Raw genomic sequence first — 15,125 nt, 5'->3', positions numbered from 1 at the left:
TGGTAATGGTTTAATTTATGATTTTCATCGAAAATTTACTCAAACTGATCATGGGGTATCAATAAACGCGAATTTATATCGTCTTTCTAACGGGGGAAAACATGAGCATTTTTAAGTTTATACAAACTAAATGTTCTACCTTATAGAGAAAAGAATATTACTTCAATTTATCATGGACAAAATTTCTAAAGAAAAAGGGGTCTAAAATAAGTTTTCCTGCTCTCCTGTAAAACTCAAAGGGATCGACGATATCAGGATTACAAAAAAAATTGTCCTTTTTCATCCGTTAAAAACGTATTATTGACAACACGTTTCATCGAAAAACCGCACCCGAAAGTTTTTCGTATTAACTTTCTGGTGAAAACGTTGGAAAGTTGTTCTGTGCAGAAACTCCTTGTCTTGTACACCTGGTGTTGGAACAGCTTAAAATTATTTTTAATGTCAATATACTTCCATACCTTACTATAATATTTGAGTCGAAATTTCGTTGAGTGTCATAAATCGGAAATTTACTTAACTAAAAGTATAAAGTTGCATACCGTAATGACGGGCTTTGGTCGCGAGTGTTTCTCGACAAATCGATCATCGCAGGAGTTCTGGGAGAAAAGGTTTTGAAGATATTTACAAGGTATAATCGAAACAGATGTTGCCTTGTCCATCCTGATATCGCATTGTATAAATTTTGATCAAATTATTTAATAAATTAAAAGGTAATACTTTACATGCGTTGTGGATTGCTAAATTTCGGATGAACTATCGGAAGAGCCGTTTTGACCTCAGTATGTATAGATCAAAAAGAAGTTTACCGATTTAAAAACGCTGGCGAGATCCATAGTATTCCCTCGCAGAACACTCTGGTTGGGTCCAACACCGGCTACACAGTATGGTATAATTGCGCAAGAACAACCTTCTGCATAAGTGTCTGTAAGCGTGGAAAAATTTATGAAGGGTTTAGCGACCGCCTCAAAATTTGAATTTTTTTTTTTTGCAAATATATTTTGACAGAACTAAAATTTTTAAAATCCTTTTCGGATTATAGATTCCTAGGTCAAAACGCGTCATGCGATACCGCTGCCGACATTTAGCAGTCAACACCTCATATAAATTTTTACCCTTTAATTTATTTAATATTTTGAGACAGATGCATGTATGTCCAATCATTTGCTCGGTTCGTAAACACAATGAATTTGGTATATGGGCTCACCTGAACCCACAATAGACTAATATTGAGAACGGGAAAAGTACTATGTCGGACACTTCAAAGATAGGGATAATTGTATATCGAATATCCATAAAGTTGAATGGAACCCGCATTATGACGTTCTTTTTGATAAATTGGAATTGGTTCAAAAACAATTCCTGCTTTTTGCGTTGAGGGGTTCACCATGGGATCTAGGATGGAATCTTGATCTTTTCTGGCCGTCTTAAACTTCTAAACACCTACGAAATGAGTGGCGTTTAATTCATTGCGAAATTAACCAAAAGTGTGGTGAAAAGCCATGTCTTGCTAAGTTAGGTTATATTGAACGTCCCATTCATTCGAACATATTGTAACGAATTTTGGCGGATTATGCACCTGTTGCTAAAGTTCGAATCTCTGAGCTTTTGAATAACTAATGCAAATATTCAGTATGGAAAAATGTTCTTTATTTAAACTACTTTGGTAGTAGTAGTACTTCATACATATAATACTCGCGTACTTCACGTATAGCGTGTTAAAATCAAACCGATTTCTCAGCCTGCGCTGCTTTTATACTTTCGGTTACCTCGTTCGCCCATTTCTCCTAAGATCTAGACGTTCCACGCACGTACCTTCTAGAACAGTTGTATCTCATGCTAGGTAGCACGGTGACCACTGATTTATATTTTTTTAATATGATTTGCTACATCAACTTCCGTCGCATAAAGATTTTGATATTATTCCATCGTTTAAAAAAACAAAGTACGTGGAACTTTTATTTATGTTTGTAGCTATGTCGCCATGCTACCACCTTGTATGGTTTCGCCATGGTTCTGGCTGAATGTCAGAGAGGGAAGGGGAGATATCATTTTTGCATTATTGTCTATTGTATGCATTCCCACTCATTTGTTTTGATTTCTTGACAGACTCCACGCGTCAAAAAATATTAGTAGTATGTAAATTTAATTAATTTGCCATTGTAAATGTCTACAAGTAGGATATGTAGCAGCACGTACATACACAGCCACGCCACGCTTGTCTTGTTCGTTTTTTTTTTTTTTGTGCATGCTATTTGGCACTTTTTTACTTCTCAGGTCCAACAAAAGTGCAGTAGCTGCTTACGAAAACTGCTTAAAATTTTTTATTGTTATATTACAAAGAAATATCCTTATTTACTTTCAAACGAGCACTTAATTACAACTCTCTTTAAAATCCATATGTTTTGGACAATCTTAATTAACAAATTGTGATAGTTTATTACCGGGGACGATTGCTAAAACACGACCAAAACCGTCGGGGGAGGTATTAATAGAAGCTTTTTTCTTCGCTTCCAATAACTCGAATACTTTTTCTCTTTGGATTCTTGATAACAGGACAAAACGCATTTTTCATTTCTCTTTCTTCATTTTTGGATAGATTATTGCAGCCGATCTCGGGTTCAAACTTAATGCTGGAATAACTACGCGTCCTCAGATACCCCAATTCAAGACTATCGTATAATTTCCTGTAGGACCCATATAGGTGCACTACATTTTCATACTAAATTCGTTCAAAAAAATTTACCATCAAAGCAACCCATATCTGATATTCCGGTACTTTTTTTTGCTTCCCTGCGTCGCTTTCCACGACAGCAACCCCGGTAATTTTGACACTTCGTTCAGTGTCAACCGCATGTTCCACGCAGGTTCCACTGGGTTCCACGCTAGTTTAACACTGACCGAAATGTCAAACTGCAGTGGCTTAGAAAGAGAAAGGAATTCTTTCCTTCTCATACATATCATACTTGTAAACCTGTACTATGTAATTTAATTCTGGAATGGGCCGAAGCGGTCCTGTATTGTACGTTTATATGCGGTAATTATACCAATGGAAAACCTGATGGCGCAAGTAAGTGAAATGTTGAAAATAAAACTTAATTTTCATTTGAAATAGTATATTTAATTAAAACTTCAATTGAGTTTAAAAAAATAGATGCCGCCGCTGCTAAAATAATACAAAATCCCTCTCTGGAGTTATACTAAATAAAATTAATGCTGACTCTACCAAGGGATCGTCTAGTACAGTAACTACAGATGCATTTGGCAGTGCTGGGTCTGTAACAACAACTAGAGCCCACAAACGCCACGAATTCCCGGAATCTTCTGATCAACAAAACCAACAACAACCGAATAAAAAGCGTAAGTTCCTGGTGAACGGACCATTTTTAACTGTTGCTTCCAATGGAATTAATCAACAACGGCAACGTAAATTCAAAAAAGAGGTAGTACTACGTAAATCGCGTGAAACTTTTCAAGATATTGGTGGTATGGAGAAAACTTTAAAAGAACTTTGCGAATTATTAATGCATATAAAAGCACCGCATATATATTTTGTTTTGGGTTTAATGGGTTTATTATTGCACGGACCGCCTGAATCTAAAAAAACGTTACTTGAGCATGCTATTGTTGGGGTATATATACATGCAATTTATAAACGTAAACCTTTATTTTATATATACTACAAATGTTTTTTTACAGCAATTAAATTTGCCATTAATAGAGGTTGCTGCTACAGAATTAATAGCTGGCGTCTCGGGTGAATCTGAAGAACGTATACGCGATGTATTCGAGCAAGCGGCAATTTATACACCTAGCGCTTTATTTATTGATGAAATTGATGCTATATCATCGAATTGTTCGTTTGCACAAAAATATATGGAACGTAGAGTTGTGTCACAATTGATAAGTTGTTTGGATAATTTGAAATTAACCGAAGATGGACAAAGTGTTATAGTTATAGGTGCAACCACACGACCTGATGTATTAGATCGGGCTCTACGACGTGTTGGACGTTTCGATCATGAAGTGGCTATAGGAACACCAACACGTAAGGATCGCAAAGATATATTAACGATTGTTTGTTATGGTCTCTCGATCGAACTGAAATGTGATTTCGATAAAATATAACACCTGGTTATGTTGGTGCTGATATCTTGGCATTAGTTTCACGTGCTGCAACAATTGCTGTGAAGAGGAAGTATTATTTCAGTAGAATTAAAAAATATATAGTGTCCGCAAACGCTAGTCACTCTAGCCCAACTTCGGTCTGTATACTGTAACAGGTTAAAGTCTTACCTATCCAGAATCAACCCCGACATACAAAATGTATGCCCTGCTTGCAATGTGTCCCCACAGGACACCAAACATCTCTTCAATTGTAATGTGGAACCAACACCTCTAACACCTCTCTCATTATGGGCCACCCCTGTTGAAACAACAAGCTTCCTCGGACTCCCGTTAGAGGACATTGATGACAATTTGTGATTGGTCAGACCTATTGGATAGGGCGAAGCACTGCTTCAAAAACAACAACATAGTTGATTTAGACGATGAAGCCGATGAGGGTACAGATGTTAATAGCCAACAAGTTGAACAAAAAAAAAATAAAATCGGCCAAGGATAAAAAAGAAAGTAAAACAGTCGAGGCAGAAATCGTTGTTGTGGGAGAAAAATCTGATGAAAAAGGACTCTAATGAGGTTTCTACAGCTGCTGAGGAAAACGTCGGAAAGAGTACTAATAGTACAGCAGCAAAAGCAGAAGAAACAGACAAAACACCTAAAAAGTGTTCAGAAGCAATGGCTGTTGATGAATGAAATGATGAATTTGTAAATGAAGAACCAAAAGGAGATGCTAGTAAAACCGAGCAAGAAAATGCTAAATGAAAGATGATAATGTACAAATGGCTTATAGTAAAATGTTAATGTTAATTGATAGTTAAATATTCTTCCTTAACTGTCCATTTTCATCGCATTAACTTAATTTTTTAATGTACTAAATATATAGATATGCAAAAATTTATTAACATATTGCTTTTATAATATAATAAAATAAAATATTCTTTTTTATATTTAATAAATTAAATACAAATTTTGTATTAAACGAAACAACAATTAATGATTTTAGTTATTACTTACTTTTCTTTATTATAACATTACAACTTGTATATAATAAAGAATAGAAATATATTAAAAATAATGTAATAATGCATTCCAAATTTTTAAATAAATATTCATTTTAATAAAAATTTTATCAAAAAAATTTAAGTGTTATTTTTTTTCGTTATAGATGCGTTAGGACTATGGGATAAGTATAACAGCTAGATAATTTGTTATCTACTTCATTATATATGCATTAGGAATATCAGATAAATACAACAGCTAGATAATATGTTATTTAAGCCATAACGCTAACGCATAGCTTTATGACATTCGTTGCTGTATAAATCATGTTATATATGGCATATGAATAGCATATTGAAAAGAGAAAAACATATGAAAGCCTAGTAGCAGAATTTAGTGAACATAAAAGAGAAGGCTGGTCATATGTATAGAAAAATATATGTGAGGATTTGTCACTCTTCCTTAACAAACTGATGTAAACTTTTTGAATTTCTCACGCATAGTTTTTGTAGCACTACATATAGTTTAATTCATTATATAACAAGTAGCGTTCTAACTGGGATGTGTGTGAAATATTCTCTCTACTGTTAGGTGCTGGTCATGTGTGTGTGAAATATTCTCCTCGCTTCAAGCTGCTGGCTATGTGTGTGAAATATTCTTCGTTGCCTTCTATGATGGGAGTATATCGCTTACTGTTGTTGTATAGCATTTACTTACTAACCGCACAGTGACGCATCGAAATTGCTAACATTCACCACAATATAAACAAATTTCTACATCACATCATCACATCTTTAAAAGGAAATAGATTGGAATTTAAATTAATTTTGTACAGTCTTAAAAATTAATTTGCAATTCTAACGTGTTTGTATTTTCATTTAAAGAATTTCTCTAAATATAAATATACATCTAATAGTCTGTAAGATAAAAATAGTAAAAGAAGAATGGTCCTTCGTACAAATAGCTGTGGCAGTTTGGAACTTTTACAAGGCGTAAATTAAAAGCCGTTGATATCATATTACAATTGGAAAGCTTACACTTTTTAAAAAAATTTAAGGGTGTAGTCATCGAGTTTTTATCTGTTTTAACAAAATAAACTTGTAACTAAGTAGCGGTGAGAAAAGGTGTGTAAAGTTTCAAATGAGCATTATATCGAAGCATAATATGTAGATATAATACCCCATAATCCAGCAGGAAAACGGAATTCACTTTTCTACTATATAAAATATCCATTACACACATCCTTACACAGTTTTTATACTCAGTTGAGCAGAGCTCACAGAGTATATTAACTTTGATTGCAGGTATAAAGGAATCGAGATAAATATAGACTTCCATATATCAAAATCATCAATATCGAAAAAAAATTTAATTGAGCCATGTCCGTCAGTCCGTCTGTCCGTTAGCGCGATAACTTGACTATATGAGTACTTAATAAAAATTAGCAAAATCGGAGAACGACCACGCCCACTTTAAAAAAAATTTTTTTAAAGTCAAATTTTAACAAAAAAATTAAAAGTGAAAAAATGCCATAATTCTATACCAAATACGAAAAAAGGGATGAAACATGGTAATTGGATTAGTTTATGACGCAAAATATAACTTTAGAAAAAAACTTTGCAAAATGGGTGTGACACCTACCATATTAAGTAGAAGAAAACGAAAAAGTTCTGCAGGGCGAAATCAAAAGCCCTTGGACCCTTGGCAGGAATACTGTTCGTGGTATTACATATATAAATAAATTAGCGGTACCCGGCAGTTGACGATCTGGGTCACCCTGGTCCACATTTTGGTCAATATCTCGAAAACGCCTTCACATATACAACTACCACCACTCCCTTTTAAAGTACTCATTAACACCTTTAATTTGATACCCATATATTACAACCAAATTCGAGAATCGCCCCTGGTCCACCTTTATGGCGATATCTCGAAAATCCGTCCACCTATAGAACTAAGGCCCACGTCCTTTTAAAATACTCCCTGACACCTGATAGCCATATCGTACAAACAACGTCACGCTGGTCGACCTTAAAGGCGATATCTCGAAATAAAATACTCATTAACACCTTTCGTTTAATACCCATATTGTACAAGCGCATTCTAGAGTCACCCTTGGTCCACATTTATGGCGATATCCCTAAATGGCGTCCATCTATAGAACTATGGCCCACTTCCTCTTAAAATACTCTTTAATGCCTTCCATTTGATACCCATGTCATACAAACACATTCCAGGGTTACCCTAGGTTCATTTCCTACATGGTGATTTTCCCTTATTTTGTCTCCATAACTCTCAGCTGAGTATGTAATGTTCGGTTACACCCGAACTTAGCCTTCCTTACTTGTTAGGACTCAGTTTTTGGCTAATTATGTTTATTGGCATTTTCCAGGTTAATCCAAAATGTAGTGGCGAAGATGACTCGTTTGTAAGTTGAGTATGCGTTTAGTCGTAAAAGTTGTACAACTGCTAAAACATATTCGTTACCCAGCAAAATATGGTGTAAGCGATTAAGATTAAGGAATACGCTGGCACCGTTGATAGCATCTAGAAGCCTGTCCACACGTCATACAATTTGTGCTCGAAATACTCGAATAATTTATTACTTTGTTCCCGAAGTCGCGGGTCCACACGGCGCTTTTAATTCATTTGACATTCGTTTGGTGTCGCACTTGGTCGGAGAAAAAGTTGAAATTGCCCGCCCTTAAATTTGAAGCTAAAGTTTGTTGAGAGGGTCTCGTAAACCTTAAAAAAAATGTTATCCTTGCAAATACAGCCGTAAATTATTTTTCGTTATAACGTGCTGTTTTGATACCTTAAATTATATATGCCTTAATTTTTGTCTTGAGAGTCTCTATAGCTGCTTCTAATGACCTTTTGAGCTCTGTAGTCCTTTTCTTATAATTTCGTCTACGAAACCAGCTGTGGCCCCTTAAAAATTATTTTATTTTCACGAAGCTATGAAAAAACGAGTAAATGGAAACGATTGAAGAGCGGTAAAGGGTGTTTTTTGCGAGTTTGAATGGAAAATGCCGAATGCACCACTTAAAACCCCACCTAAATTCAAACATTTAATCAGTGTGAGGCGAACAAGGATTGCTTCCCATTTCATCCTTTTAGAATGCGAATTGGAATTCAAATAAGAGAATAGAATTTCTATTGGAAAATCATAATGCCCAAGAAATAAAGTTTGCTTAACTCGAAAATTTCAAATTTTATTTCTAAAACCGCAAATTTTCCCCAAATACCTCAAGATTTTGAGGGTACGTTGACAAACCTGAATAACTATTCGGAGTTAGCGTCTCGAAATACATATGGATAAATAAGAGTAGTCAAACGTAAAACCACTTGTTTTTTTTTTTCTGAGTCTCCGAAGATCCTGGGTTCACGTCCCGGGCAAAATAACATCGAAAAATAACATCAAAATTTTAAAAACAAGTTTTTTCAATTAGAAGAAATTTCTTCTAAGCGGGGTCGCCCCTCGGGTGTATTTGGCAGTCACTCCGACTGTATTTCTGCCATGAAAAGTTCTCACTGAAAACTCATCTGCCTTGCAGATTCCGTTCGGAGTCGACATAAAACAAGTAGGTCCCGCCCGCCAATTTGTAGGAAAAATTATAAGGAGCACGAAGCAAATTGGAAGAGAAGCTCGACCTAAAATCTCTTCGGAGGTTATCGCGCCTTACATTTATTTATTTATTTATATTAATGCTAACCATACTGCAACCTTTTATACTCAAAGAATAAGAGGCTCCGTTTGGAGATTGTATATAACTCGTTATCAGGTAATTATACTCTTTATATCATATTACCAATACAGCAAAATTGTAAATATAAAGTGTGTTACATGCTTCAGAGGTCCTTTAATATTTCAGGATTATTGTAAGAATTTTGACCAAATTATATACATACAGTATTGTGCAAAACAAAAGCAACAAATTCTATGCAAATATATAATGGGCTGTATTATTCTCGCATAAATCTAAGGCAATGGTTTTTCAAAATATGTCATTGACAGGTCAACTATTTATAAATTGACTTCTCTGTAGGGAAGTAACTTGTGATACAAATTTCTGGTTCAGAGCCTAAAGTACCAAATTAGTACTAGTTCGATATTTTCTGAAATCGACAGTGTGGTAAAAAAACATCTATAGCTTTAAAGAGCTATGACTATTAATATTCTTCATTTCCCTGCACTACACACCCTTTCCCACTTAATTCCCACTGGTTCGGAACTATCGAGAAAAAGAATAAAACCGTACTAGAAGCAACATATAAAATTTCTGTCCGCTTCGAGGCCACCTTCAAGTAAAGTACCAACAAAATAACTTGGTCTAAATTGCACATTTTTGCACAGTCCCTAGACCTTTTTTTTCTAAAAAAAAATGCCTAAAAACGCCTTAAAATCAAGTTAGAAGTAAATATATAATGTTAACTCTTCGTTAAGTTGGAGCCGTCTAAGCAGGCGCTGGCACACCCCTTTTTCAAAATTTGTTTCAACCGTTCTCAAGATACCGCTACCGAAAATGAATGGATCCTGCAATGAACCGGAAATGCCACTAACTTCAGTAGGCACAGAAATATCAAAGAATTATAATTACAGGAAATATTTGAGACATAAAAAGGAGGCGTGGTTACCAACCGATTATGCCTATTTTTGGTGGGAGCCTTTCTTGCGGCAAGAAGAAGTCGTGCCCAGAAAATTGTTACAATACTCATCTAATATATAATATTCTTCTGTCACGGTTTTAGAGGCTTAACTCTTCCGAAACGGCAGAACCGATTCTCATGAAATTTTGTGAGCATATTGGGTAGGTCTGAGAATCGGCCAACGTCTACCTTTTTTCTCGCAACGTGGCTAGGGTCTTGAGATCAAAACGTGGACCCGGGTACCGCTAGTATGTGTATATACAATATGGATATCAAATGAAAGTTGTTGATGAGTGCTATAGTACAGGCTAATTTTCATACAACTGGCAGTCTAGGGTCTGGAGATATATACCAAAACGTGGACCCGGGTACCCCTAGAATGTGTTTATACAATATGGGTATCAAATGAAAACTGCTGATGAGTGCTATAGTACAGGATAATTTTCATACAACTGGGTGGTTAGGGTCTCGAGATATAGCCCAAAACGTGGACCCGGGTACCCCTAGAATGTGTTTACACAATATGGATATCAAATGAAAACTGTTTAGTACAGGATAATTTTCATACAACTGGGAGGCTAGGGTCTCGATATATAGCCCAAAACATGGACCCGGATACCCCTAGAATGTGTTTATACAATATGGATATCAAATGGAAGCTGTTGATGAGTGATTTAGTAGAGGATGATTTTCATACCCCTGGGTGACTAGGTTCTGGAGATGTAGGCCAAACGTGGGCCCGTGAACGCCTAGACAATGTTTTTACATTTTGGGAAACAAATTGAAGCTGTTGATGAGTGCTTTAGTACAGGGTAGTTTTCATACCTATTGGTGACTAGGCTCTCGAGATATAGGCCAAAACGTAGATCAGGGTAACACTGGGATGTGCTTTTACATTATGGGTATCAAATTGAAGCTGTTGATGTGTGCTTAAGTACAGAGTAAGTGTTATGCGCCTGGGTGACTAGGGTCTCGAGATGTAGGCCAAAACGTGGACCCGTATACACCTAGAATGTGCTTTTACATTATGGGTATCAAATTGAAGTTGTTGATGTATGCTTTAGTACAGAGTAATTTTACACCGCTGAGTAGCTACCGTCTCAAGATATAGGCCAAAACATGGACCTCTAGAATGTGTGTGTATTATGGATATCAAATGAAAGCTGTTGCTGAGAGCTCTAAAGTTTATTGTTATATTCGATTTAGTCGCATCAGCCTGGCAAAACTGATAAACATGCATTCGAAGCCGAAATAAAGAAAATAATTAATAATACCCACATACCTATTTATATACGTCCTATTCGATTTGCCTGAAATTTCGTATATAAATTTACCTACATTAGTATTTACGATGCTTTTTTCCGGGAAGTATACCGGAGACGGGCTGGGACTGGGATTAGGACTAGAACTGGGATTGAGACTGAGACTCGGAGTGGGACTTGGACAAGACTCGGAATGGGTCTAGAACAAAATACATACCACCCTCTGGGACTTGCAATAAGAGATGAAGAAGAAGGAGAAAAACTTGAGAGAAGAGAAAAGAGAGAAGGAGACTGAGAAAGACATAGAATGAGACGAAGATGGTGATAGATGAAGCGAAAAAGACGGAAGGAGGAGTGAATAAAAAGATTAGGAAAAAGTGTAGAGGGGTAGGGCAGAGTCAGACGGAAAAAGCTTATTAAAATGTATGCAGATAGCCAAAATTTAGGGCAGAACAACATCTGCCGGGTCTGCTAGTATCTAAATAGAAGTTATTGCAAAAAAATATAAAAAAATGAGCATTCGGACATTTCGGCGGACGGAACCCCATATAGCCCCAAATCAATTCGAAATGACCCCCAAATATATACCGAGAGTGTCCTTCAAAAACCCCGAAATTCCCCTCAAATTACCCCGGGAGGCCCCCGAGGAAATCCACGAAACCATCCCAAAATGCCCCCGAGGGGAACTCGATAGAGTTCCCGAAGTCACCCCAATTCCGAAATGATCCCAAGGCAGTCCCCAAAACTATCCCGGAATGACCTACAAATGACCACGGGAGAACCCCGAGAGAGTTCTCAAAACCATACCGGATTGACCGTCAAATTTCCCGAGGGAGTGCCCAAAGACAAACCGGAACGACCCCCATATGACCCCAAGGGAGTCCCTTGAACCATCCCGGAATAGCCCCCAAATGACCCCGAGAGAGTGCCCAAAAACATCCCGGAGCAACCCACAAATGACGTCGAGGGAGTACCCAAAAAAATTACAGACCGATACCCAAATAACACCGGGAGGACGCCCAGGGAGCCCCAAAACCATTCCGGAATGACCTCCAAATGACACCGAGGGTGCCCCCAAAACCATCTCGAAATGACCGCCAAAAGACCCCGGGAGGATCCCCAGGATTTCCCAGAAATTATCCCGAAATTAACCCCAAAGAGCTCACCAAAATCATCCTAATAATACCCAAAGAAACTTCAGTACTATACGCGAACTATTTACGCATATGGGAATATTTTCAGGGCATCTCGAGGGTTCATTATACCTTTCATGAAAATGAAATGGTATATTAACTTTGGCACGAATCTTAAAATTGTAAGTTCTTAAAGGAAAACAGATAGACCCACCATTAAGTATACCAAAATAATCAGGATGAAGAGCTGAGTTGATTTAGCCATGTCCGTCTGTCTGTTTGTATGCAAAGTAGTCCCTCAATTTTTGAGATATCTTGATAAAATTTGGTGAGCGGGTGTATTTAGGAGTCCGATTAGACATTTGTCGGAACCGGCCGGATCGGACAACTATAGCATATATCCTCCATACAACCGATTTTGCAGAAAAAGAGGATTTTTGTCATATCTTCCTCAATTTATCAGATTGAAGGTTCAAACATCACCATATGCTTTCGCATATTGCACATATTGTTGTCTGAAAAAATGGATGAGATCGGTCTCTATATAGTATATATCCACCACAACCGATTGGTCAGATAAGAAACTTTTCGTAATTACTGCCCCATTTTAAGAGCTATAGGTTTCAAATTTCAACGAATGCTTACGCTTACGTCATATATTGTTGAAATACGTGATTCGTAGTCATAGTTTTTACATGCAGACCACAAAAAACGTGAAACTTTGCATCCTCACACAAAATACTTACCTATTTTTTTTTGTTCGCATAATGGTACCCCGTAACGGCATAAACAAATCGAGATAGATATAGACTTCTATATATCAAAATGATCTGGGCGAAAAAAGAAATCCATTTAGCCATGTCCGTCCGTCTGTCTGTCCGTGAACACGATAACTTTAGTAAATTTAGAGGTATCTTCACGAAATTTGGCACGTTGGTTCCTGGGCACTCATCTCACATCGCCATTTAAAATGAACGAAATCGGACTATAACCACGCCTACTTTTTCGATATCGAAAATTTCGAAAAACCGAAAATGTGCTATAATTCATTACGGATAGAGCGATGGAACTTGGTAGGTGGGTTGACCTTATGACTCAGAATAGAAAATTAGTAAAATTTTGGACAATGGGCGTGGCACCGCCCACTTCTAAAAGAAGGTAATTTAAAAGTTTTGCAAGCTGTAATTTGGACGTCGTTAAAGATATCATGATGAAATTTAGCGGGAACATTACCCCTATTACTTTATGTGTGCCAAATAAAAATTAGCAAAATCGGACCGAACATGCCCACTTAAAAAAAGAATGTTTACAGTCAAATTTTAACAAAAAATTTAATATCTTTACAGTATATAAGTAAATTATGTCAAAATTTAACTCCAATAATTATATGGTACAAAAAATACAGAAATAAGAGAAAATTTCAAAATGGGCGTGGCTCCGCCCTTTGTCTATTATTTGTCTAGAATACTTTTAATGCGATAAGTCGAACAAAAATTTACCAATCCATGTAAAATTTGGTAGAGGCTTAGATACTAGGACGACAACGGTTTTCTGTGAAAAAGGGCGAAATCGGTTGAAGTCACGCCCAGTTTTTATACACAGTCAACGGTCTGCCCTTCCGCTCGGCCGTTAACACGATAACTTGAACACAAATCGTTATATCTTTTCTAAACTTAGTTCGCGTACTTATCTGAACTCACTTTATCTTGGCATTAAATATGGGCGAAATCCGACTATGACCACGCCCGCTTTTTCGATATCGAAAATTTATAAAAATGAAAAAAATGCTATACATCTATACCAAATAGGAAAGGAGGGATGAAACATGATGATTGGATTGATTTTTTGACGCAAAGTATACATAACTTTAGAAAAAACTTTGTTAATTGAGTGTGACGCCTACCATATTAAGTAGAAGAAAATGAAAATGTTCTGCAGGTCGAAATCAAAAGCCCTTGGATTCATGGCAGGAATACTGTTCGTGGTATTACATATATAAATAAATTAGCGGTACCCGATAGATGATGACCTAGGTCACCCCGGTCCACATTTTGTTCGATATCTCGAAAACGTATTCACATATATGACTAGGGGCCACTCCCTTTTAAAACCCCCATTAATGCCTTGAATTTGATACCCATATCGTACCAACACATTCTGGAGTCACCCCTGGTCCACCTTTATGGCGATATATCGAAAAGGCATCTACCTATAGAACTAAGGCCCACTGCCTTTTAAAATATTCTTTACCACCTTTCATTTGATACCCATATCGTAAAAACACATTCTGGAGTCACCCTTGGTCCACCTTTATGCCAATATCTCGAAAAGGTGCCCACCTATACAACTAAGACCCACTCCCTTTTAAAATACTCATTAACACCTTGCATTTGATACCCATATCTTACAAACACATTCTAGAGTCACCCCTCGTCCACCTATATGGCGATATCTCGAAAAGGCGACCACCTATAGGAGTAAGGCCCACTCCCTTTTGAAATACTCATTAACACCTTTCAGTTGATACCCATATCGTACAAACACATTCTAGAGTCACCCTAGGTTAATTTTCCTACATGACGATTTCCCCTTATTTGGTCTCCAAAGCTCTCAGCTGAGTATGTAATGTTCGGTTACACCCGAACTAAGCCTTCCTTGCTTGCTTAATTTATATTTCTCTTAAAAATCGTTTAGGTATGTACATTTGTTCACTATATATTTCTTATCTTATACAGCCGATTATTTGGAGATTAAGAATGGGATAAGATTCAGCCCCATTCATGAAAGGTATGAGGTCTTCGGCACAGCCGAAGGCAGTCTCGTCCTTACTTGTTTTTGAATCACTTCACAACATAGTATAAAACAAAGTCGCTTTTTCTGTCCCTATGTCCCTTTGAATTCTTAGACCTTTAAAACTACGCAACGGATTTTGCTGCGGTTTTTTTTAATAGATAGAGCGATT

This window comes from Eurosta solidaginis, chromosome 1 (genome assembly GCF_040869045.1).
Source record: "Eurosta solidaginis isolate ZX-2024a chromosome 1, ASM4086904v1, whole genome shotgun sequence".
In the NCBI taxonomy this organism is placed as follows: domain Eukaryota; kingdom Metazoa; phylum Arthropoda; class Insecta; order Diptera; family Tephritidae; genus Eurosta; species Eurosta solidaginis.
Note: the sequence above shows the minus strand (reverse complement) of the source record.